This window comes from Arachis hypogaea, chromosome 9 (genome assembly GCF_003086295.3).
Source record: "Arachis hypogaea cultivar Tifrunner chromosome 9, arahy.Tifrunner.gnm2.J5K5, whole genome shotgun sequence".
In the NCBI taxonomy this organism is placed as follows: Eukaryota; Viridiplantae; Streptophyta; class Magnoliopsida; order Fabales; family Fabaceae; genus Arachis; species Arachis hypogaea.
Genome location: NC_092044.1, coordinates 101,563,214 through 101,589,962, shown reverse-complemented (window position 1 = coordinate 101,589,962; position 26,749 = coordinate 101,563,214). Strand labels below are relative to the sequence as shown.

Sequence of the window (26,749 nt, the reverse complement as noted above, 5' to 3'; positions counted from 1 at the left end):
ATTTGATCTATGCTATTTACAAAAAATAAAATTTAATTAAATTTAAATTAGCACAATTTTAAATAATTTTTTATTTGAATTGGATCAGATTTGATTTAAATACTCCTGAGTGTGTCAAGACAAAAAAAAAAAAAATAAAAAAAAGGTATTTCCATTTCTGTATTCTTAACCAGAGTCTAGCTATATCCTTGAAATTAGTGTATCTCATCTAACACCAATTAAGTTGCTTGCTTCCAGTTTTTGTTAAATCTATATCATGTTAATTTCAAGGGCAAAGAGCCAAATATGGCAGCACCTTTATTTTTTGTCTATGCCTCCTTGGTTCATCTAAGTTAATTGTTCTTTCTTTATGTCATACTAACAACTTGTTATCCTTTTCATTGTACCAAGTTTTCTAAACATACTTTATTGAAACTTGAAAGTTTGGACTAGTAGAGAAAATAATCTTATTGAAAAGTAACTTTAAAATAAAGATAAATATGAAGTATTGTTTTTATTCATAAAGTTTGGGTCAAATAAAATTTATTTTAAAATTTATAGAAATTATAATGTAAAATATTATAGTATAGTATATGTATAATATATATAATAGAGGTACAATAAATTTATAGGATATATAACTTTTCTTTTGTCATACATATTACAGAGTGCCATGCATCCACGTCGTTTCATTCCTAATGAACCAATATTTTCCATGTCACTTGTTAATTAATTAAGGCAATATGAACATGCTAATTTAATTTAGTCTAATTAAGGATTGATAATATATTTAGTGGCAGACAACATACTTCAATGAAGGAGAATAATAAACCAACACGTCACGCAAAGAGAAGTAGCACGCAGAAGCTTCTCTAAATGAACTTCATTATGTGCATGTTTTGAATTTACAATATATTTGAGATAAGAATTTGGTTTTTATTGATGCGTACAATGGCACAAAATGGTGTATATGATTGGCATTTCCCTGTTAAATCGTAATTGAAAGTTACGTGTTTTATTGGCGAAGAACATTATTATTATTGGAATACTAGTAGTACAATAATGAAAAATCGTGTTCTTTGATTTGAAATTTTTGGATCCCTCCACATACGAATATTTTAATATATATATCTATTAGACTTGGACTACTACTATGACAATTAGGCTCTTGTGAAGAAGACAAAAAATATATCATATAATATGAAATTATGAATATAGCAAGGGAAACCAACAAGTTAGGTCATTCCTATGAACTGTGCTTTCTTTTTGTTTATTTCAAATTTCAAATTGGTTGTTGGAAAGATGACTCGGACTTAAAAATATAAACATTTCTTTGTCAATCATAATCTAAAACTAACTATTCTAGATTATATATATATATATATATATATATATATATATATATATATATATATATATATATATATATATATATTTGGTGGCCTCTACATTATACATATTAAACGAATAATATAAACGCGTTTCCCACAATAACATACATCATGGCCTCCTAAGACACCAAAAGAAATACATCATGACCTCCTTGAATTCATATATATTTTGTTTCATGTGTGGAAATAGTGAGTTGTCGTTACACTGCTTTTGTTTAGGAAAGATTCATTATTGTTAAGACTATATCTTAGTTATATATGTGTTTCACTTGAGTTTTGTTCGACCTCTACACAAATATTAATTATCTCAATTTAAAAAATAGACACAAATCTTCATAAAAAAATTAACTCAACCCAAAACTTATCTATTTCAATGTCCAAATAATTTTGCAAAAAGTGAAAAAAATACTAAAGTTCTTGTATTAATAAAAATAGATTGATACAAACAGATGTTTAACATAAATAAAAAAACTTAGATTAAACTAACTTAAACATGAAATTAAAAGAAAAAAAATGAACAATGCTAAAATGTTGGAAATAAAAAAATTAAGAATAAAATTTAAAATAACAATCAATTTGTGAAAACTTAATTAAACTGAAAATTCAATAAAAAACATAAAAAAAAGATATAAATAAAAAAATTGGCTCATAACTCTCACATATATTTGTACTCGATTATCATCTGTTACGTCAAACTTAAGTTGAAAACTCAATAAAAAATACAAATAAATAGATAAATAGAGAAATTGACTCGTAATACTTACATGTATTTGCACTTTATTATTATCATCTACTGCGTCTAAGTGTGATTCGAAATTTTGCAAAACTTTCATGGGATTTATAGTGTTGAATTGAAGTCCCTCTCAATCTATTGATTCTCTTATTTATTAAAAAAAAGAAAATCTTATTTTATTTAACTTTTTTCGTTATCAACTTTATTCATATTCTTGCTTTACTTTTTCTTCAGTATTAATTATCCACATCTTGAGAATCAAGTAATAGTCTTTACATTTAAATTAGTCCTTATTTATTAAGATGAAATTTATTTCTACACATGTTAATTACATTCCATTTTTTATCGAATCGACTATTTATTTCACTTTTATATTTTCATTTTTTTCATTTCAATTGTCCTAGTCAATATTTAATGAGTTAAAATGTCTTTGTATCGACACACATAACATTGTACCAATTTAGTATTTTGTTGTCGAAACTACTAATTATAGTCAAACTTTAGTTTGTATCAACAATATGGATTTCTAAAGCATGTCGATATGATAATTTAAGTTATTAATTAACTTGTATTTTCTGGTTAATATAATTATTGATTTTGTTTGATCCGAAATTAACGTATTATTAATTTATTATGTTCAAGAAGTAAAAATTGAGATTTTATAAAGAATAAAAGAAGTAAACTAAAAAAAAATCATAACATGATTTTAATTGTAAAACTGACTTTTCTAATATAAAATTATTAGAATCAATTGATAATTCATATCAAAATCACAATATCAAGTAAGTTTTAAGAGATAAAATTAATATTTTAATTATCTTAATGCCATGCCATGTCAGCATTATTATATGCATTATTATACAGCGCCGATTCTATATAATATAATATTAGTTAGATTATATTATTACCAAAAGTTTCTGATCAAGTCGATCGAGAACCTTACAAGTTACAAGCACATGGAGGCTTTGAATTTCATACCCTCTCCTAATCACATTTTGGTTTGTTTGTCTAATTAATTCATTAATTAAGTATTAACTAACTATATATAGTTAGGTCATGAGTTAACTTTTGAAAGAAATTGCATCTAATTCTTCTACCTTTACAATTATATGGCCTAAGTGATTATATATATATTAGAAAGCAATACCTTTTCTCTGCCATCAATCTTCCTTTCCTTCTTAATTTTTCCAAACATGTGGCATAGAAAAAATTGGTTCGACATATCAATCTTTTGAGTTATAATTATTATAAAATTTTTTTCTTGCTGCATGGAGTTGTTTAAAATAAAATAATGAAAACAACTATTTCATATATAATAACATTTTTTAATGGTAATAATTACGATAATGACTGTTCATATAAATATATATTTTCAATATAATAGTCATTTTATATGAAAATAATATTCTTTGCTAATGATATTTCTATTGAGAATTATAACATTAAATTATTGTTAAAAATTGCAATTTTAATGAATTGTGTATATGCTCTTTAGAAATGATATTTTCTTGTAATAATATAAATCTCAAATTCTAGAGATAATATAATAATTCAAAGTTATTTTATTTAATTTAATATTTATGTATGCAATATCTATAATTACATATTTATTAGATCTAAAATTACTTAATTTAATAATTAAAAAATATAAAATAAGATAAACAATAATAAAAAAATATAAAATAAAATAATTTTAAATTGTTTTAATTTAAACTAATTTTTTAATTATTTTTCAAATTCTTTTATAAGAATTTATATCATCGTGTTTTCATTATTATCTCCATCCTTTTATATATTATCAGGTTGTGATTAATTCACTGTCGCGTTCTTGGGTCATGTCATTTTCTTCGTTTGTCTTTAATTGGTTTTGCTTTTATGGCTGGATAGTTAATATTAGTTATGTATTGACTTGAACTAACAAACGCCAATAAAATAAGTAAATGAAAATTAAAAGAGTTAAATAGAGATAAGTGCATTTGGATGAAGACAATATATATAAATTAAAACAATTGACTAGACAAAGGAGGATTGGATGAAGACATGGTCATTTCTAGATAAAAAAATTATACATAAGTACGTTTGACTATACATTCAAATATAATGAGAAGATTAAATAGAGGGATTAGTATGACTTGCACAGTTTTTAGTGACTTCAGAAGCGGATTGAATTAAAGAAATGTGACTAATAGCAATTTTTATTGTTAATGTAAAATATATGAAAACTGTTGTGATAAAGATGGATGATCACTTTAGATTTCATTCTCAAAATTGAATGAATCTATTTATAATACAAGAAGTAATAAATAAAAGTTGAAAGTAGCATTATTTTACTTGTATAAATATTAAGCATGGTCAGATGCTTTTTACACACAACAACAACAACTGAATATTATTCTCTCTCCCTTTATACACATAGCAATAATAAAAGCAAATGTTATTTTCCCTCTCTTTATTTTTTATACTCTTTTCTATATATATATATATATATATATATACACACACATTACAACACATAATATTATTATATATATATATATAAATTATTATTGAGCTAATTATTTTAATACTAGAGTCTCTATTTATACATCTTTATTTTATATATCTTTTATTTATTTTACAACAAAAACATATGATTATTTTTAGTTTTATTTCGTCACAAATTTATAGAAGATAGAAAAAGAAAAAAAATTGATATTACAATATATTTTGATTTAGTCTCTTATTCCCTATAATTTATATTCAATCTTTATTATAAATTATGATAATTTTTTTTATTATAATTAATTTTTTATTACATACATTAATATAAGAGTCGAACCACTTTTCTCACAACTACGTTATACTTAGCTTAAAATTAACTACTTTTCTCACAATTACGTTATACTTAGTTTAAAATTTCTCTAACTGCTCACTCAATCTAGAGAAAAAATTCGTAAGAACTTAATCCTAGTTCATACCTTCAAACTATTCTCAGTTAATTAAATGTGGTGTAAAAAATGTGGATTGAGATTCGAAGAGATAAAGAATTAAGACAGAGGAGGGAGAGATCTTGAGAGAAGGTAGAATTGTTAACTTCTTCTAAGACGGGAGAAAATTTATATACAAGTTGAGGAAATGAGTTTTCTAAGTTAGCCATGCCTTCACGTGTTGAGTAAGACAGAGACTAACCAACTTCTATATTTTTTTATCTATAACTAACTGCTACATTATCATACATGTATACTGACATTTCTAAGTTAATAACTTATACTATAAGCTAACCTTACAAACTACTTTATCTAAAACTACTATAAACTGCACTTCCATTTAATAATGCAAAGTAAAAATCTTACTAGGGACAAATATTACGTCTCAAATTTGGATTGTAAATATCAAAGAGGCTTAATTTGGTGAAGCATGACTTAAAAGGAATTGGAGTTAGAGGTTTTGTTAGAAATATTAGTATTTTGGTCTTTGGTTAAGTTGGAAAAAAGTTTGATAAGTCTTAAAACTGACTTTTTTTTGCACTACATGGCAATCAATTTTTATGTATTTGGTGCGTTCGTGGAATACTGGATTGGCAGCAATATAATAGGCATATTGACTATCACAATATAAAGGAATGAGGTTGAAAATGGGCATGCGGAGATCAGCAAAAATGAATGTGAGCCACTGAGCTTCACATGTGGTCAAATCCAAAGCTCGATATTCAGGTTCAGAGAAAAATCTTGCCATAGTAAATTGTTTCTTATTTTTTCATAAAATGAGGGATGTCTCCAAATAAAAGCAATAACCTGACATAGAGCGCCTTGTGTCTAGGCATGAAGTCCAGTCTGCATTTGAGTAATCAGAAGGAACCAAGTCTAAAGAAGCTGAGAGGAAGAGACTAGTAACTGGTGAATGCTTATTTGAGAACACAGATGGCAGCTTAGTAATGAGCTTCGGTAGGACAATGAAGATAATGACTAAGTTTTCCAATAGCAAATGATATGTCTGGTCTCGTAATGGTGAGATAAACTAATCTCCTAATCAATCGTTTATAGGATGCATGATGAAGTCTGATTTCATGTGAATTATTGTATATATTTTTAGAGATTTCATGCAATGTTTCTCTACTTTTGTGCTTAATTGACTAGATTTGTGATTATTGATTCTAATTGCGATTAATGACAAAGTCGTATAATTTTTTGCCATAAATTGAATATGTCTAAATCTATAATTTCCACTTGGTACCTTGATATGTTTGTTAATGTTTTAGGTTAATTTAGAGAAAGAAAAATAATATGGACTCTATCCTAGTTCATACCTTCAAACTATTCTCAACTAATTGAATATGGTGTAGAAAACGAAGAGATAAAGAATTAAGACAGAAGAGGGAGAGTTATTATTCATACACTGATCTTGAGAGCAGATAGAATTGTTAACTTCTTCTAACATGGGAGAAAATTTATATACAAGATGAAAAAATGAATTTTCTAAGTCAGTCATGCCTTCACGTGTTGAGTAAGGCAGAGCCTAACCAACTTTTATATTTTTCTATCTATAACTAACTACTACACAATCATACATATACACTGACATTTTCCTTGAAGTTGTCAATTTTGACACCTAAAATTAACAACTTGTATTATAAGCTAACCCTAAAACTACTTTATCTTAAACCATTACAAACTGCAGTTCTAGTTAATAATGCAAAGCAAAAGATTTATCAGGGACAAATATTACGCCTCAAATTTGTATTGTAAATGTCAAAGAGGCTCAATTTGGTGAAGCATGACTTGAAAGGAGTTGGAGCTAAAGGCTTTGTTAGAATATCAGCATTTTGGTCTTTGGTTGAGATGGGTAAGAGTTTGATAAATCTCAAAACTGACTTTTTTCGCACCACATGGCAGTCAACTTCTATGTGTTTGGTGTATTCATGGAACATCGAATTGACAGCAATATAACGGGTAGATTGGCTATCACAATATAAAGGAATGGGATTGGAAATGGGCATGTGGATATTATCAAGAATGAATGAGAGCCACTAAGCTTCACATGTGGCCAAGTCCAAAGTTCGATATTCAGCTTCAGAGAAATATCTTGCCAAAGTAGGTTATTTCTTGCTTTTTCATAAGATGAGAGACGTCCCCAACTAAAAGCAGTAACCTGACATAGAGCACCTTGTTTCTAGGCATGAAGTCTAGTATGCATTTGAATAATCAAAAGAAACCAAGTCTGAAGAAGCAGAGAGGAAGAGACAGGTGGCTGGTGAATACTTGAGGTATTTGAGAACACGGATGGCAGCTTGATAATGAGCTTTAGTAGGACAATGAAGATAATGACTAAGTTTTTCAATAGCAAATAATATGTCTGGTCTCGTAGTGGTGAGATAAACCTAATCTCCCAATCAATGTCTATAAGAAGCATGATGAAGTCTAATTTCATGTGAATTATTGTATATATTTTTAGGAATTTCAAGCAATTTTTCTCTACTTTTGTGCTTAATTGACTAGATTTGTGATTCTTGATTCTAATTGCGATTAATGACAAATTCGTATGATTTTTTTACCATAAATTGAATATATCTGAATCTATAATCATCCACTTAGTACCTTGATATGTTTGTTAATATTTTAGGTTAATTTAGGTTTAAGAGAAAGCAAGGAACATGAATAAAAGAGGAAAGAATCACAAAACAAAAAGTTCAGCACTTCAGGTCTCGTCCAAGCAAATAAGTGTTGCCCATGCGAAGTCTTGCCCAAGCGAAATTTTGTCCAGACTAGATTTTTCGCCTAGACAATAGTGCTGTCACGTGCTTGGGTAAATGAGCACATGGGCTCGCGATTTGGCCCCAAAAAGGTCCCCAAGCATTAGATTTTTGAAGTATTTCAAAGAGGAATATAATGAAGAACACCACGTAGTCTTAGGTTTTGAGTTTTTATGATGTTTTAGTGAATTCTAGAGAGAGAATCTCTAACTTCTTTCTAGAATTCTTAGAGTTTTACTTAATTTTCTCTCTAGTTTTAGTTTTTAATATTGTTTTAGTTTAGTTTTATTTACATTTTGTTGTTCTACTACCTTTATTCATTAACATTTTCTTGTTAGTTTCTTGTTTTTATAATTTTAGTTTATGAACTCTTGTTGAATTTTAATTTGCTTTAATGAATTTGATATTTTATGTTTTATTGTTGCTTATTGGATATATTATTATTATTTTCTTGAATTGGGTAGTTGTAGATTTTGCTAATTCTTGCAATTTATGATGCTTTATTTTTATGCACTCTAGGTATTTGATAAAATACTTGAACTAGTTATAGAGTAGATTTTGTATTCTTGACTTGGATTGAGAAATTGGGTGACCTTGAGTCATTAATGTTCAAGTTGATGGATAATTTAGACATGATAACTAATCTTACTTTTATTAACGCTAATCTTTTACTAATTTAATTAGTAAGTTAGCTAGGACTTATAAATTAGGATTAATTAAGCCCAATTGACATTTCTCAATTTGTAGAGTTTGACGAATTGGGGGTTTGTTCTTTGTAATTATCATGTTGTGGTTAGTAGCAAGGACAATAATCCTTAACTCTCAACCTTTGCCAAGATCTTTTAGTAATTAATTTACTTATATTTTCTAGTTAATTGCCCTAATTGATCCTAATTTAATTTCTTGCGTGCTTCTTTAGTTTTTTGCCATTTAAATTTTCATAAATTACAATCAAAATCTTCTTTTCCCTATAGCCAATAATTGAGCATTCAATTGTGATTCTAAGGGAGAACGACCCTGGATTAAACTCCCAGTTATTTGTTTTAGATTTTGTGACACTTTTACTAAACTTTGAAGAGCATTGAATTTCATCTTAGAGATACGATAAATCTTGAGTTTTAAACTTGTGATTCTAAACCAGTGTTTAGCGCTTGTCAAATTTTTTGTGCCGTTGTGGGAAAATTTTAATGTGTACTTGTTATTGGCTATTGTTAATATGTGAATAGTGTGTTTTCTTGTCTTTGCTAGTATTTAGTAATTTGTCTTTTTTTCTTCTTGATATTCTTTGTTTCTATTTGTTCTTTTGCTATGAATTCTCATCCTTATGATTTTAAGTTGTATGATTTTGAAAATATTGTAGGAAATCGCAATTTCAACGATGGTTGGCACTAAGGAACTAATTATCAAATGATGGAGGAGACTTATATTCAAGAACCATGGCATCAACCTCTTTCACCCCACTATAATAAAAATCCTCCCTATAGTGCGTATCAACCCAATGTCTATGGTGGTCCTTGCTATGATTATGAACCTCAACCACCATATTCATATAACTTTCATTCTCAATATTGTCCTCAACCGTAGTACTCCCAAATCCCATCCCACTACCACCAAATACCTCAATGGGATCCAAATCCATATCCACCTTATCACTATCCTTTGAGCTTTATGAACAATCACCATTTGAACCACAACTATTCCAACATACTTACTCCTATAGTCCTCTTAAAACACCACATCCCATGCACCATGACTTCTTTCAATACAACCAACCCTCTTTTCTACTATAACCCTCGATAGAAGAAGCCTTTCAACCGTTGATCCAAGAATAAAAGGAGCTTTAATCTATCTTCAAAGTGAGGGATGAGCAACTAAATCATCTCAAGGAGTTGATGAACCGCATTGCCGCAAGCATACCTTCCTTGCTTCTCTTGTATGACCAATGGATAAATGATCGAAAATAGAATCAACTAAAGAGAGTGGCATGAAACAAAGCTTGGAACCTCAATTGACAGAAGAGGAGTTGATGAGTGAATTGCAACAAGAGGAATATGCATGCAGTGAATTAGATGGAGTGGTTGGATTTTTTGGAGTCAAGCAAGGAATGAACTCCATCATTGAGGATGATTCTGCACCAACTAATGACGTTGATAAGCTTGTTAAATTTTCTTTCATTGGGCATGAAAGCGGTGTTGAGGAGGAATGTGCACAACTTCTAATACACACCTTGAGCAATGAAGATGATGTGAAAAAAGTTGACAATCAAGAGATGGAGGTTATTAAAAAAGAGTCAAATAGAGTAGAAATCACATTGGTAAATCCTTTAGGAATCTCCCTAACTAAGCAACCATCCAACACACTTTTTGAGTGGAAAATTATTTCTACTATGAAAATTTTTGGACCACATTAATATGCTTTGTTAAAAATGGATGGTCAACTTTGAATTTTTTGTGGATTGAAGAGTAAGAAAGAGTTAAATGTTGATTAGCAATAAGAACCAAGGCTCATGATGAAAGATATTTCAAGACTTGAGTTCCAGAAGTGGTGTAAGGCTCAATTCATGGGATTTCAAACGAGAAATTTGAGTTTAAAGGAGAATTCAAATTTTGTTTCATTCAAATGGAAGCTTAAAGATCAACAACAAGGCGGGTGGACAATCAAGGTTTGGGACCCCGGAATACAATTCACTAATCATCAATTTTGGGAGCTCATTGCTTGATTAACAACCCTTTATGATTTAGTTCACATGACTTGGGATCTCAGAGAGCATATCAAGTTTAAACATTAGTGGGGATACACGGATAAATTCAAGCACAAGCATCCTTGACAAGAGCCTCATCAACCGTCTAACTTAAGAATGATAAATAAAAGCACTAGATAGAAGACACTCCATAATGGTAAAACCTTCCTAAACTCACCTCTTTTTATTATTCTTGTACATATTCTTCTTTGTTGTTAGCTTCATTTGGTAGGTTTTTATTTTTAACTGCATGTTTGAATAGTAGAAATAGTTGAAGTTGAAAATCTTATTAGAAGTCACATTAAAAAAAATCCTTTTGTTTATAGTTTTTTCTTAATTTGTTTCTCTAATTTTACTGCATTTGTTTAGTTTTTAGTTAATTTGTTAATTTTAGAGTTTGATTTAGCTTTATAATATTAAAATCTAGCTTAATATACCAAATGGGTTTAAATTCTAGCTTAATCAAGTGGCCCTAAATTTTATTTTCAACCATTGATTTACAGTAGAACAAAGTAGCCACCACTTTTTTCATGTTATCCAAAACGGCTGTGTAGAGGGAAGAATAAATCAGCAAGTAATTGACTTGCATATTAATGAAAACTTCATACCTTTATCCTCTGATTTAGTTTAAGTTGTTTATGTTCATTTTGATTTGACATAGCTTTCAAGATTTACTTTTCCTTCCTTCCTTTTTTGTGCTTAGTGAAAAAAGTAAACTTCTCTTTCTTCTTTATGCCTTACCTGAAGCAGAATAGCACCACCAACAGGAAGATGTTCTTTTCTTTCAAGAATGGCAATGGGCTGGACTAGGCTTGATCTAAGTAGCTAAGGTTCAGGTGCTTGGTTTTATTGCTTTTGCACTGCACATTAACATTTGGGCCTACAATACCAAATAAACTATCAAGACACTTTTGGGCTTTTAAACCATTTACAATTATGTTTGTCATCACAAAAAATATTATTATTATTTACTAAACTGAACAATCTCCCCCTTGATGACAAACATCATTTAACATGGAAATAATGGGAATGAATAACAAATTTAGATTAAAGACTTCTCTTTGATGATTCCAGTTCAAATGTGATTTGCTCCCCCTTTCTCTAATAAGAAATACTCCCCCTTAATGTGAGCTTCTTCACAAACAAAACACGTGTCATACTGGCATTCAAGAATTTCAGCAGCACATATAAGTGATTATTATTAAATAAGAGCAACTTAATCATCAAAGTATAATATTAATCAGAAAATATCATATGTTTCAATGCCTCAATCTATTCTATTTATATGTCTCAATGTCTTAATCTATCCTATTTACACTACTCTCTCTTTTCTCATCAAGGAAGGAAGTGTTTTCCAGTTCAGACCTGCAAAAATTAGGTTAGACTCCAAAGATAACATATCCAGAAATGAAGTAAGTGTTTAGTTAAGGGATACAATTATCTAGAAAATAAAAGAACATTAGATAAAAATAAATTGTCTCATAAAACTAAGTGCAACAGAATTAAAATTCTTGAACATGAGAATCCTTATGCATTCGAGCCTTCATCCTTAGTATCCAGTGGCTCCTCTTGATTAGTTGTCATGGTGTCATCTTCTTGAATGTTTTCCATATACTTTAGAAGAACTGCAACTCTATCCCTTGACTTGCGTAAAATATTTTCATTCCGAACGGCAAGTTTTCTCTCTTGTTGGCTTGTGGAGATGAGATGATTGGACAAATTCACAAATTCTTGCAGAACATCCTTTATAACTCCGTACAGAAGATATTTGTACCCAGTGGAGGCTGATGTTCCAGTAGTGAATTGAGGAGGAATGTCATCAAGCTCTTATTCTTCGTCATCAAAGACCACTCTTTCAGATCTGGTAGGTCCTTTCTTTTGTTGTTTCTCTTTACCATCCCCTTTTAAATAAGAGTTTCTATTTTCAAGTGTTTCATTGGACAGATCAGCACCAAAAAATTCAAAGAAACAGGTTACAAATATACCATAAGAAAGTGACACATTTTTATAACTCTTTATACAGTCATACATATGCCTCATCATCAAATAAGCAAAGAAAATTTTAAATTCCATAATGATGGCATACAACCCCAGTGTATCACAAAATGAAATCGTTTGATATAAACCACTTTGAGGAAAGGATGATGTGGTTAACTATGCGATGGATTTGTGCACAAACAAGACCTAGAGCCTTATGGGTAGGAGTAAGACCATCAATGAGAGAAATATTTTCACAGGCAAAAGCTAGGGCATCTTGGTATAAGAGACCCAAATCTTCATCTCATTTTGCTGAAGTGCATGCATTAACACCAACATCAGAGTACCCTAAGTCTTCATTGATAGTTTCACTGTTTAGATTTAATTCACGCCTTTTGACATAAGAATAAATATTTTCATTGTGATAGGTCAAGTTAGTATAGAATTTATGGACAAGGTCAGGGTAGACAGACTTTTTTATTTTAAAAATATAATTTCAGTCCAAAAACACTATGTTTTTTACAAAGTCAAGTCATTTCTTTTCTAAAGCAGGCAAGTCAGCAAGATAGGTACGGCACAGAGGATGATGAACAACAACTCCCTTATAAAACTCAAAATTCATAGCAGAAAAAACAAAAAGGGTTGAAGTGAGAGTGAGGTATGTTTGCAAAGTGAGATTTGAAAGCAAAAGGATCAATATTTGGGGGTTCTTTGACTGAACGAAGAGGGATGCGAGGGTTACCTCTTTAAGAACATTGAGGAACAGACTTGGGTTTGGATCTTGGAGGGTCACAAAGCTCTTCTTTGATCATTGGATGTTTTACCTTTGAAGCACTTGGACGAGAAAGAGCATTTGATGGTTTGGCTGCTTGAAAATAGGAGGGACGATGTGCCAGTGTCTTAGTTCGAGCCATCAGTTCAGTGTGAGGAGGCAAGGGAGATGGAGATGTAGTATGAGAATGTATGTGAACGTGAGTGTGGGAATGTGCTCGGGAACTTTCAGGAATTCTGGAAATTTTATGAGTAAACGTGCCTCTTCTGGTAGCGGTTTTTTCCCTCATCTTAATGACACAGGGTGTTGCAGTTTTTCAAAAAAAAATTGAAATAATGAGAATGGAAAGATGAAGAGGCATGCAAGGTATATGAAGAGTTTTTGTTTTACAATTATAGCAAGTTAAAGTACTTCCTAGGAAAAGAGAAGTTCAGAATCCTATGACAACTTGATTTAAGAGGATTTGACTTAAAGATGAAAAAGTTGTATTTTAAATAATAATTTAAAATGCCTAAAAAACAAAAATTTGAAACAGATTTTCAATGGATGACAAAAAAAAATGAGGCTAACTTACATACAAACAAACTCATATTATGACCAAAGGGTTGTGTTTAAGGAAACATAAAGGACCACTTGTTATCTGAAAAGAAAGCTCGACCACTTGAAATTAATTCAAAATTATAGATCAAAGTCAACGATCTATGTTGAAAGCTCTTGATCTGTTCAAAAATGTCTCATTTCGACCTATGAGACAAAAATTTCAAACATCATATTAGCAATATTTAAAACAAAGATTCATAACTGAGAATGCTCAAATTAGTTCTTAATTTACAGAACCTATCTTCAGCCAAGGATTTTGTGAATATATCAGTCAGTTGTTCCTCTGATTTAACAAATTGAATATCAATATTCCCTTTTTGAACATATTTTCTAATTGAGTGAAATCTCACTTTAATATATTTTGCTCTTGAATGTAAAACAGGATTTTTAAAAATATTAATATCACTCAAGTTATCACAAACAAGAGGAGTATTTTCAGTTTTTGATTTGTAATCGGCTAATTGAGTTTTTAACCATAACAATTGGGAACAACAAGATGAGACTGCAATGTATTCGGCTTCAGTAATGGATAGAGTTACGGTGGACTGCTTCTTGTTTGACCACATGTTTAGAGATCTGCCCAAAAAAAGTAAATTCCAGAAGTACTTCTCTTATCCACTCTATTTCTAGCAAAATTTGCATCACAATAACCAACTGTAGAAAAATCATCAGACCTAGAATACTATAAACCAAAGTTGGATGTGCCATGAATATATCAAATGATTCTTTTAACTATAGAGAGATGTGACTCTTGGTTATGATTGGAATCTTGAAAAAACTTTAACACTTTGCACAATGTCAGGTCTAGAGGATGTAAGATACATAAGAGAACCTATCATTCCTCTATACCTAGTTTTATCAACATCTTTCTCAATTTCATCCTTTTCCAACCGTGAATTTGGATGCATTGAAGTGCCCATGGATTTGCCATTCTCTATTTTGAATTTTTTAACTAATTTCTTGGCATACTTCTCTTGATGTATAAAAATTTTATTTGAAGTTTGTTTCATTTGAAGCTCAAAGAAAAACTTAAGCTCACCCATCATGCTCATGTCAAATTCACTAGTCATGAGTTTACTAAAATCAACACAAAGGGACTCATCGGCTTAACCAAAAATAATATCATCAACATAAATTTGCATTAGGATGAAAAAATTATTAGAATTTTTAATAAAGAGAGTAGTATTAGTGGTGCCTCTTTGAAAACCATTTTTCAAAAGGAAAGAACTAAGTTTTTCATACGAAACTCTTGGAGTTTGTCTTAAACCATAAAGTGCTTTTGAACGCCTGAAAACATGATTAACAAGTGTTTATTTTTAAAACCAAGAGGTTATGCTACATATACTTATCTGTCAATGATACCATTCAAAACTACACATTTCACATCCATTTGAAAAAGTTTAAAACCACAATGGGCTGCATATGCAAGGAGAAGCCTTATAGCTTCCATTCGGGCCACTGGTACAAAGGATTTATTAAAATCTATTCCTTCCTCTTGATCATATCCTTGAGCCACTAATCTTTCTTTGTTCCTAACTATGTTTCCATCTTCACCCAATTTATTCCTAAAAATCCACTTAGTGTCGGTCACTTTCTTCCCAATTGGATCGGGTACAAGTATCCACACTTCATTCTTTTCAAATTGTTGTAACTCTTCTTCTATGACTTTGACCTAAGAAGGATTACCAAGAGCTTTATTAACATTTTAAGGCTCAAAGAAAGAAAGGCCAAATTATTTTTCTCTGTTGCTCTTCTAGAAGAGGATCTTGTGGTGACACTTTGTGAAGGATCCCCTATGATGAACTCTTGCGGATAGTTTTTTAGAAATCTCCATTCACAGGATCTTGGTGATTTAGGAACAGATTTGGACAGGTTTGGTTCATTTGTACTAGTATTCCAAGGAATTTCAGCAGTTACAGGAGATAAAATGAAATTGTCTCTTGTAGAATTATCTGCAGTAGTAAATTCAGGATCAGGTTGCCCAAATTCACCTTTTTCTTGATTTTGGGCTTTACTTCTGTTGTTCTCCACTCGATTGCCTACATCACAGTCTTCCAGAACACTTGGAACAAAATTAGAGTCACAAAAAGTAATATGTATGGATTCTTCAATAATTCTAGCATCTTGATGATATACTCTATAGACTTTGCTTGTTGTAGAGTAACCAACAAAAATAAATTCATAAGCCTTTGGATCAAATTTTTCTAAGTTATCTTTAATGTTTGAAACAAAGCATTTGCATCCAAAGATATGAACCTTTTCAAAGCTCATAAGAAATTTTCTTCAAAAATTTCCTAATAATTATTCTATTAACGATGAAGTATGTCGTATTCACGACTTCAGCCCAAAGAAACTTAGGAACTTCACTTTCACATAACATGGCTCCAGCCATTTCTTGAATAATTCTATTTCTTCTCTTTATAACACTATTTTGTTGGGGTGTTCTTGAACAAGAGAAGTTATGTGAAATTCCAAGTTTATCAAAAAAGGATTCAAAAAATTGATTTTCAAACTCTTTACCATGACCATTTCGAATAGTATCTTTAAATCCTTTTTATTTTGAATTCTTTTGCTAAAAACTTTAAAGGCTGCAAATGCATCATTTTTATGTGCAAGTAATAGAATCCAACCAAATCTTGTATAATCATCCACAATTATTAACCGATAATGTTTACAACCTGGACTTTGAGTTCTAGTTAGACCAAAGAGGTCAATATGTAGCAATTCAAGGAGTCTTTTAGTAGAAATTTCTTTCTTAGATTTAAAAGAACTCTTGGTTTGTTTTTCTATTTGACAAGCATCATAAGTGATGTCTTTGTCAAACTTGATATTAGAAAGACATTTCACTAATTACCTTCTTACAAGTTTGTTAATTTGAAACATGCTAGCATGGCCCAATCTTTTTGTGCCATAGCCATTTTTTAGAATCTTTTAAATGAAAATAAGCTACATTTTGACTTTTAAGTTCATCTAAAGTGAGCTTATACACATTATCACATCATTTTGCCACCAATAACACTTCATCAAATTTTTCATTCACAACAAGACATTCTAATCTTTTGAAAATTACCAAATAACCAAGATCACACAATTGACTAATACTCAAAAGATTATGTTTCAATCCATCAACCAAGAAAACATCATCAATGAAAGTCGAAAAATCTTTACCAACTTTTCCAATTTCAATGATTTTTTCTTTACCATCATCACCAAAAGCCACAAATTCTCCATTATACTTATTGAGTCTGACAAAAAATGTTGACTTTTTCATTATGTGCTTAGAACATCCACTATCTAAGTACCACATGTCTTTCTTCTTCTTTAAAGCTAGGCAAATCTGCACATATTCTTAAGTGACCTTGGTATCCAAATTAATTTAGATTCCTTAAAGTTAATCCATCTTGTTGTCCAAGAGAATTGAAATCACAAGCAACCTTGTATATTTTATTTTCCATTATTCTTTTGAAAATAAAGCATTGAAAAGAATGACCATGTTTATTGTAATATAAATAATTATTTCTGTTTACATCATTTTGAAAGTGATTAAAGGTTTTGATTTTTTTGGCTTTGAGATTGATGCATCACTTTTGATAAAACGAGTTCTAGCAGCCTCATCATCTTTAGCCACGTAGCCCAGGCCAAAATTTTTTGGCAAAAGTTTGGTCAATGAAGATGATGCGTTTTTATCATAGTATGATTTTTCAAAGGTAGTATCAAAGTTGGTGAAGTAACCTAGACCAAATTTTTCAAATAAGGGTTGTTTTTTAGGGTGATGCCTTAGTTTTAGCAAATAATTTTTCAAAAACTACATCATTTTTTGTTATATAACCCAAACTAGACTTTTCAAATAATGATCTTTGATTAGCAAGCAATTTGTCTAAGTTGCTGGAACTATATACAAATTTTTCTAAATCATTATTCAAACATTTAATAATTTTATTTAATCTTCCACTTTCTGCAATGATTTCTTGTGAAGCGTCAACTGAGTGCTTTCCTTTAAATTTTTCAATTTTAGATTTTGGAAATCTTTTTTCTTCAATGAGCTCAATGACACTTTCGGTTTTCTTCATTTTTTCTTTCAAAAAATTATTTTCAGCTTTTAAGATTTTATTTTCAGATTTGTATTTGTTGTATTTATTCAGCAATTTTTCAAAATGGTTCGTGAGATCATCAATGATAACATGTAAATCTTCAATGGACAAGTCAAAATAATTTACCTCATCTAATTGATCATGACCAGCCATAAGACAGACTTGTGCTTCTTATTCGGAGTCTTCATCCTCATCAGAATCATTCTCTAGATCATCCCATGAAGCCATAAGCACTTTCTTCTTTTCTTTCGTTGTCTTGTCCTCTTTCTTGAGCTTAGGACAGTTGAACTTAAAGTGACCTACCTCCTTATAGTAATGACATATAACTCTGCTCAGATCCCTTTTTTGCTCCCTTGAACTCGAGCCTTTTCTCTTGCCTTTGCTCCTCATTAGCCTTCTCAATCTCCTAGCAAAAAATACAATTTCATCATTTGAAAAACTATCATTGGAATCATCATCCAATGACTCAACTTTTGTTTTTAGAGCCACTCTTTTTCTTTTTGTGTCTTAGCTGGTGCGTATGGTTTCATATGCAAGAAGTTTTTCTCTCGGCTCATCATACGTTAAAGGACTCAGATTGTTGCTCTCAACTACAATAGTAGCTTTTGTTTTCCATTTTTTTTGAAAGACTTCTAAGAACTTTCCTCACAAGTATTTATTCAGTGTGGATCATTCCAATAGCATTCAAGCTATTTATGATGATTGAGAATCTTTCAAATATTTCATCAATGGTTCTTTCATCCTTCATAGAAAACATCTCATATTCTTTTCATAGCATATCTATCCTTGTTTCTTTAACTTGTTTGATACCTTTGTGAGTGACTTGAAATTTATCCTGAATCTCTTTTATCGTCTTGCATCTAGATACCTTCTGATATTCCTCAAAGCTGATAAGCACAGTGCATCAAGTTGATGGCTTTGGTATTTAACTCCACTTTCTTCTTCTCTTTTTTGTTCTATTCGGCTTCTTCTTTTGGAATCACCACTCCTTCTGCACTTATCTTGGTAGGAACTTGAGGACCATTCACAATAATCTCCCATATATTATAGTCTATAGATTGAACAAAGATTCGCATCCTTTTCTTCCAGTAGATATAGTTCTTCCCATTAAATAAGGGAGGCCTGTTGTTTGACTAACCCTCAGTAAGAGTGCAGGCCACAGTGTTTGCACCCAAGTTGTTAGTCGTTGGACCTTTCCTCCAGGCTGTGAAGCCTGATTCTTGAGGACCAAGCTCTGATAGCAATTGAAGGTTCTTGATGGCCTAGAAAAGGGGGGTTGAATCTATGGTCTTCTATTAAACTTAATTAAATTATCCTCAAACCAAAAAATGAAACTTTACTTCTATTTAGACTGCGAGATTGATTATTTAGGAGACAATTTTATTGTCTCATAACACGTGAAAACAGAATCAAAGCAGAAAAGAAGAAGATGACACAATCATGTATCCTGATTCAACTACCTTCTGCAATGCAACCTACATCCAGTCTCCACCACAATAGTGGTAGAATTTTTCACTATCTTTTCAAATATTACATATACTAATTCCCAAGGATTCAACCTAATCCTATTAGGGACAAACCAAACTTCTACCTAAGCTTGACTTGGCTAGCTTCACTCCCTAGACTTTCAACACACTAAGTGCTCACGCAACTTAGCAAGGGATACCTCTCAGATACATGATACAAAATAGAAATACAACCAAAAGAGATAAGACATAAATCTTGACTTTTCTCTCCAAGTACCTCTCTTTGCCTTTTCTCTCAATAGTCTTTTTCTTAATAGATGAATCGGATTCAAACAGAATAGCCAATAATAGACCATAAAGGAGATGATGTTGAATAGCTCTGAAGCTATAGAATGAACCAGATTCATTACTCTCAGATGTAGCTCTCTATCTTGGCGAAATATTTGTTTGATGTAGAAACACTATCCAAAATATTGAGCAAGAACAATAGAGAAGTCCTTAACGAGACAAAGATTTTGGTCATCTCTCTTTACTTGCAAACTAAATTTGATTTTTCTTTTTGTATGGAGTCCTATTTCCACAGCTAGGATTTGTTGAACTAAGTTAACTCCTTGAATATTGAACCAGCTTAGGTCTTCCTTTTTCTTTCATCAATCAGACCAAAAAAGTAGGGATTGAGAAAACAGAGGTGTGCAGCACAGCAGCAACGGTTTCATTGGTAACTGATCCTTAATAAGTTTGATAAATCAAAACCCTTAATCCAGTGCTTTAGCCCCAAGTTTTATTTTCAATCATTGATTTACAGCAAAACAAAGTTGCCACCACTTTCTTTATGTTACTCGAAATAGTTTTTTAGAGGGAAGAAGAAATTAGCAAGTAATTGACTTGCATGTTAATAGAAACCTCAAACCTTTATCTTTCGACTTAGCTTAACTTGTTTATGTTAATTTTGATTTGACATAGCTTCCAAAATTTACTTTTCCTTCCTTCCCTTTTTATGCCTAGTAAAAAAAAAGTGAACTTCTCTTTTTTCTTTGTGCCTTACCTAAAGCAACATAGCACCACCAGCAGGAAGATGTTCTTTTCTTTCAAGAATGACAATGGGCTAGACTAGAGGCTTGATCCAAGTAGCTAAGGTTCAGGTGCTTGGTTCCATTGCTTTTGGGCTGCACACTAACATTTGGGCGTGCAATACCAAATAAACCATCAAAATACTTTTGAACTTTTAATACATTTACAATTATGTTTGTCATCATAAAAAATGGTACTATTATTTACTAAACTCAACATTTCCTTTATGTATAACCCTTAGAAACAAGCCTAGCTTTATGCCTTTTAGTGAAGCCATCCATTTTCAATTTGAGTTTGAATACCCACTTACACCCTATAGTATTCTTTTCTTGAGGTAAGGGAGGGAGGATACAAGTATTGTTTACATGTAAAGTATCAAGTTCGGTTGAGACAGCATCTTTCTAACAAGATTGAGCAATCGTCTCCTCATAATGTTTGGGTGTAAAGTTAATGGCCACAGAAAGTGTGTGATGTGTAGGAGAAAAATCATGAGATGAAATGTAATTTGTGATAGGATACCTTATCTGTGTGGTAGCAAGTAAGTCAATAGAGGTTTGATAACATTGAAAGTCCTGTAAGTAATATGGGTGTCTTTTATTTCTAGTTGACCGCCTAATGAAATAATGTTATGGTGTGTGTGTGTGATGTGTTATAAATAGGAGTGGATGCAATTTGTGATTGTAATGGTGTGTGTTGGTGTTCGGTCAGTGAAATAGGTGTTGTTTCTAGTGCGTAGTGATGAGTAGGACTATAGTCAAATAAAGTGCCATATGCTTGTGAATGTGATGTGTAATGAAAATTTCATTGCAATAATTTGATAGAGTGTTCAATTTTACTTCAGATACAGTGAGTGATTGTTTAAATGGTAAGGTGTCATTGTGGGACTCAAGGAATGATGGAATGGAAGGAAAAAAAAAATTAAAATGCAATAGAAGAGTTCTAATTCCAAATAAACAAATTCAAACTTGATTGAAAATGATTTTTCTAATTCTCGAATAATGGGATGGGGGCAAAAGGATTGATCGAGAAAGATTTCTTGTTCTTATTAAAAGATCGTAGATTGAATCCATATATGTTTGGTAAAAAGAAAATTTCTCCTTTGAGAATAATAAAAAAAGAATCAATTGGAACATAAAAATGTGACTGAATTGGTCCTAGTTACTCTTCGAGATGCGTGGAAGAAGGAAGGGGGGATCTCGTAGAATACATCATCCCCTGATACAAATAGTTCATTATTTTTTAAATCAAGTACCAAAAACCCTTTAGTTTTCAGCTTGAAATCCCAAAAAACACTTTTTTTTTCTCTGGAGTCCAACTTCTTCCTATGATTTACTAGAGTAGAGATAACAATTAAATTGCCAAATACTTAAACTTTAGAAAAATCTAGAATTTTATTGTGGATAATTTCAAAAGGAGTTTTCTTATCTAATAGAGAGCTTGGTGTGTGATTTATGACACTATAAGAAAAACGTTGAGTACCGTCGAATTTACCGTTGAAAAATATCAACCGGAATATAATAAAAATAAAAACGGATCCTGGTCGACGTTACCGTCAGAATCATTCGATGGTAACATTTTGGCACCATTTCGTTTATTTTTCCCGCCATATTACCGGCGGATTCATCCAACGCTAATACCGACGGAAATGTTATTTAAATTTTTTTAAAAAATAATGTTACCGTTGAAATATTCTGACAATAATTCTAACGGTAGGATTTTTAATTTAAATTATGTTTTCTCGTTCATTTCTAGTGCACCCTGATAATTAACAATTGAAATAGTGCTTCAAATCTGATGAGAAGTACCAAAAAATTAAATTACAAATACCGAATTATGGTAACTGAAATATTTGAAATAATGCTAACTATATTACATTCACAGAACTATGTTTACATTCATGGAAACATATATTACAAATACGCAAAGTTTCTTAAAGAAATACATATCGCAAAACTATATTTACATTAACCATAATCGGATTCATCATCTTCTTCTTCTGGTTCACCCTCCTCCTCTTCCGATGTAGTTTCCTGATTATCATCCAACTCGTCTTCCTCTTCTTCGTCACCATCGATCCCTTCTTCTTCTTGAAGATCGTTTGGTGCGGGATTTTATAACCCACAAACTAACCGACAAGTGCACCGGGTCATACCAAGTAATACCTCAGGTGAGTGAGGGTCGATTCCACGAGGATTGATGGATCAAGCAACAATGGTTAGTTAAACCACTTAGTTAGGCAAACAGAAAAGAGTGTTGGATGTTCAAAGAGCATTAAACAATAAATTAAGAGTTTGAAGACAGCAGGTGAATAAGTTGGGAATAAAATATGAGAGAAAATAGTTAAGGCTTCAGAGTTATCTATTTTCTAGATTGACTTTTCTTACTAACTATTTTAATCATGCAAGATTTAATTCATGGAAAGCTATATGTGACTAGACCCTAATTCCTTAGACCTTCCTAGTCTCCTCCAAAATTCATTAACCGCCAATTCCTTGGTCAATTAATTCCAATTAAAGGGTGATGATCAAATTCCAGTTTATATGCCACGAGAATCCTAATTATCCAAATATAAGGGGATTATATGTCACGTATCCCGTTAAATACAAACAATTAGAAATTCAGGAGAATATGTTTTCAAGCTGTTGTTCAAGTAAAGAGCTTTTCTAGGTTATACAAGAACTCAATTAGAACACGGGTGATACTTCCGTTCCACCCAAATTCATAGAATAAAAAACAAAAATAATTCTTGAAATATAAATGAAAACATGAATTTAAATAGAAAAGTAGTAATGTCAATCCATACAATAGACAGAGCTCCTAACCTTAACAATGGAGGTTTAGTTGCGCATGACTCAGAGAAAAAAACTAGGATTCAGGTAAACTCTCAAGTACGGAATGTTAACCGGTATAGAATCCTAATATCTTTTATATATAATCCTAATTAATTTAAAATCTAATATCTAAACTAATATCTTTCCCTATAATATCAGAATTAATTATGACAGTCAGTAAGTCTTCAAGTGATGGATGGGAACCACTTGCTTTGTAGGACCCACGCCTAACTTGGGAAGTAACAGGAAGTGTTGCCTTGAGTCCTCCATTCTGCAGCCTCTAATCTGTGTTTTCTGGGCTGAAAACTGGGTCAAAAATAGCCCAGAAATTACCCCCAGCATTTTTCTGCATTTTCTGCACGTGGCGCATGTCACGCGTATGCGTCAGTCACGTGTACGCGTCGATGGTTCGCGTGTCACGCGTACGCGTTGCCGTGCAAATCTTCAAATCACGCGTACGTGTCATCCACGCACCTGCGTCACCATGGAAAGCTCCAAATCACGCGCATGCGTCAGGTACGTGTGCGCGTCGCTCCTCGCTGTCATTTCATTTAAATTTTTTTGCTGCAGAAACTCCATCGATTCCAGCCGAATGCTACCTAAAATAAACAGAATTGCACAAGACTCAAAGTGGCATCCATAGTGGCTAAAAGACAATTAATTCTAGATTAAACTTAACAAATTGATTGCAAATTCACTAGGAAAAGACAGGAAAGATGCTCACGCATCACAACACCAAACTTGAATTGTTGCTTGTCCTCAAGCAACCAAACTAATATAGGCTAAGGATGTGAATTTGCATGTGAATGAGAGTTCGATTAAACTCAAGTCTATTCTTAAAATGGGGTTTATTCATTGTAATCTTGAACAGTTTTGGCATCTTTCTCTCCTTTGAATTAGAAGAATGTCAGTGTCATTCGGAATTAGAATCCGAATCATATTATGAATTCTCTGATCTTTAAACTTCAGTTTAATCCTTGAACACAGCATAATTTTCTTTAATTTATTTTTCTTTGGTGCTTTGCACCTTCAGCCTGGCTGTGACTTTAAATATTTTGTCTCAAGGGTTACTTGACACAGAAACACCACAAGCACTTGACTGGGAAACTCTCTTTAAGTTCTGATTTTCTTTTATTTACTCCCAGACAGTGGTGCTCAAAGCCTTTGGCATACTCTGTTAAACGCCCTTGGTCTCGACTCTAAGTGTTCTGTCTCAAGGATTACTTGACACAATCGCACCACAGCATATGCCTAGGAAAATAACTCTTTGAGCTTTTAATCATGTTTGACCTCCCTAGTCATTGATGCTCAGAGCCTTGGACCTTGATTTTATAGTTTCTTTTTCTTTTGCTATTTCTTTTACTTCAAGGATTAAATTTTTATTTATTTCAGAGAAGTCATAATAATTCTGTAAATTCCTGTTCCTTATACATCAACGTCCTTTGATTCAAATTAAAATATGCAATGTTCATGTCATGCATTCAAAATCACAAATAATACCATCACATTTAAGTAAATAAGACTACTCTTAAAATTAGACTCAATTTCTCAAGCAATACATCACTTCTTTTCTTTTCTTTTTAGATTCAAGTTTAGTGAGCGGTGCGTAAAACAAAAAAAAATTTACTAAAAGTACTAACGATCATGCAAGCAATCAAAGCAACAGAAAATAGAAGACAACAACATAAGAACGGAAGAGAAATAGAATGAAAGGAACTCAACCACCTCAGTTATGCTGGTGGTCATCTCATTCCTTCATGAAGAACACTCATCTCCCTTTGGTGCTAGACAGAAAAGCCATAAGCGAAGCGTCAACACCAAACATAAAGGTTTGCTTGTCCTCAAGCAAAGAAGAACTGCAAACAGAGAGGGATATAAGAGCAATTAATATGATGAAAGAAGGATAAAAGGATAAATGAGCAAGAGAGAATTGGGATTTGGGAGGGGATGATTTGAAATCAGGCGCTGAGGTGGTTTAATTGGGCGTCACATGCGACGCGTACGCGTGAGGCACGCGTAGGCGTGGATCACACAAATTCCAAGCGACGCGTACGCGTCGAGGACGCAGACGCATGAACGGCCAGGATGGGAAAACGACGCGAACGCGTCAGGGACACGTCCGCGTGGTGGGGCTTGTGCGCCCAGCATAGTTCCAGCCCCACACCAGCATAACTTTTTGGCCAAATACCTTTTACGCCGATTTTTCTCATCCACGCGTGCGCATGTTTGACGCGTATGGTGGAGTGCCAAAATCGCAATTGACGCGCACGCGTCATGGACGCGTACGCATGAGCCAATTTGTGCACAAAGCACACTTCCTGCTCTACTCCAGAGCAGCTTTCAGCCTTCTTCGTCTTTTCTTTTTTTGAAATATTCAGTTCCTGCTTCTAAAATAGCTCTGGCGATCAATCTCACCTCCAAGATAGTGCTTCAACCTCTGGCCATTCACTGTAAATTTTCTGTCAGAATTCTCTTCCTGTATTTCCACATGACCATATGGTGAAGCTCTGGTAACCACAAACGGTCCTGACCACTGGGATTTCAGCTTCCCTGGAAAGAATTTGAGCCTTGAATTATATAAAAGCACTCGCTGTCCTGGCTCAAAGACTCTGATGGCAATCTTCTTGTCATGTAATAACTTGATTCTCTCCTTATAGAGATTGGCATTCTCATAGGCTAAGTATCTGAATTCATCAAGCTCATTTAACTGGAGCATTCGCTTAATTCCTGCAGCTTCTGAATCAAGGTTCAGATACCTGATTGCCTAGTAAGCTTTATGCTCCAGCTCAACTGGCAAGTGATAGGCTTTGCCATAGACCAACTGATAAGGGGACATACCAATGGGAGTCTTGTACGCTGTCCGATATGCCCAGAGAGTATCATCAAGCTTCCTAGACCAGTCCTTTCTTAAAACACTGACGGTCTTCTCAAGAATCCTCTTAAGTTCCCTGTTGAAAACTTCAACCTGTCCACTTGTCTGAGGGTGATAGGGGGTTGCCACTTTATGACGGACTCCATATCTCTGTAGAAGAGAGTCTAACTGTCTGTTGCAGAAATGGCTTCCTCCATCACTAATGAGTGTCCTCAGGACACCAAACTGGCTAAAGATATATCTCTTAAGAAAGCTAATGACCACCTTGGCATCATTGGTGGGTAGAGCGACAGCTTCCACCCACTTGGACACATAATCAACTGCCACTAGAATATGGTTGTTTGAATGTAAGGGTGGAAAGGGTCCCATGAAGTCAATACCACACATATCAAACAACTCAACCTCAAGAATCCCCTGCTGTGGCATTTCATGGTTGGCAGGGAGATTCGTGGCTTTTTTACATCTGTCACAGTGCTTCACAAATGCTCTTGCGTCCCT

The 26,749-nt window shown here is 32.3% G+C and overlaps 1 long non-coding RNA gene across 1 annotated transcript; it reads left to right on the top strand.

Moving 5' to 3' along the window:
- The first annotated feature begins 5,025 nt into the window (after positions 1-5,025).
- LOC140174997 (uncharacterized) lies at positions 5,026-8,249 on the top strand. The gene is made up of 2 exons (XR_011865167.1): positions 5,026-5,795; positions 5,902-8,249. It is a non-coding gene; the product is annotated as an uncharacterized lncRNA (long non-coding RNA).
- Positions 8,250-26,749: the final 18,500 nt, after the last annotated feature.